Consider the following 1,359-nt stretch of genomic DNA (forward strand, 5'->3'; position numbering starts at 1 on the left):
AATAGGGGTCAATGGGGGGGGCTGACACTGTCCCCTTTGTATCCCCAGGCCGCCCCCCAAGCAGAAGTGATGGCTCTTCGTGCCCCCCCACCCCAAATCCTCCCAATTTTGGGTCCTTTTTGTTGCCATTTTTTAATTAAAACCGAGGGAAAAAAAAGCAAAAGGGGTGGGTTGTTAATTAATTAATTGGGTTAATTAATTGGGTTAATTAAATGCCCCCCAGGGGTAATTAAGGGTCATTAAATACCCCCTATGGGGTCAGATTCGTTATGGGGGGGGGGTTAATTAACTGTCCCCCAGGGGTAATTAGGGGTCATTAATACCCCCTATGGGGTCAGATTCGTTAATGAATGGGGTTAATTAACTGCCCCCAAGGGGTAATTAGGGGTCATTAAATACCCCCTATGGGCTCATTATGGGGGGGGGTTAATTACCCTCCTTGGGGTGAGATTCATTACTGAGGGAGGTTAATTACTCCCTATGGGGTCCAGCTTCATTAGTGGGGGTGTTAATTACCCGTGTGCATTAATTACCCCCATTTGGAAGCAGATTCGTTACATGGAGGCGCTAATTAAACCCATCGAGGTGGGATTATTGTGACCCATGGGGGGTCTTAAGGTCATTAATTACCTCTGAGTGTTAGTTAGCCCCTCTGTGTGTTAATTAGCCCAGCGGAGGGGAGCTCTCATTAACCCACAGCGTTAATTAACCCCATCAAGGGGCGGGGCTTCAAGGAGGGGGCGGGGCTTAGATGAGAAGGGGCGGGGCTTACACAAAGGGGCGTGGTTTAGTTAAGAAGTGGGCGTGGCTTAGTTGAGAAGTGGGCGTGTCTTGCTGCGAAGCCCCGCCCCTTTTCCCGCCCACACATCGCTTTGCGCTGCTCCCTTCTGCGCATGCGCATGGGCGGGGCGGGGGCCGGCGCGCGGTGGTGACGTCAGAGGAGAGCTCGGAGGTGGTGGGCGGGAAGAAGAGCGTCGCGCTTTATTCCTATTGGTCGGCTTTAAGCTCTGCCCTCTTCCCATTGGTTCAAACCATCAAGCGCGCTGAACGGATGGGCGGAGCTACGCATGCTCCGTAGCGCCGGCGGCGGTTTGTTGTGGCCGCCATTTTGTTGTGGCATTACTGGGTAATCCCCGGGGTTCTGAAGCCGGACCTCCGGTCCCGGCCCGGCCCGGCCCGGCCCTGGCCCCGGCCAGGCCCAAACCTCCACACAGCCTCCGTTCTGCGCATCGCCGCCGCTTCAGGTCAGTAAACGATCTCCGCTCGGGGCCTTGTAGGCCTAAGGTGAGGCCTAACCTTATAGCCGCGGTCCCCTCGTTAACAACCGCTTTACATCCGGGACTTGCTCGGTTATTCAGG

The sequence above is a fragment of the Coturnix japonica genome, unplaced genomic scaffold (genome assembly GCF_001577835.2).
Source record: "Coturnix japonica isolate 7356 unplaced genomic scaffold, Coturnix japonica 2.1 chrUnrandom826, whole genome shotgun sequence".
NCBI classification, from domain to species: domain Eukaryota; kingdom Metazoa; phylum Chordata; class Aves; order Galliformes; family Phasianidae; genus Coturnix; species Coturnix japonica.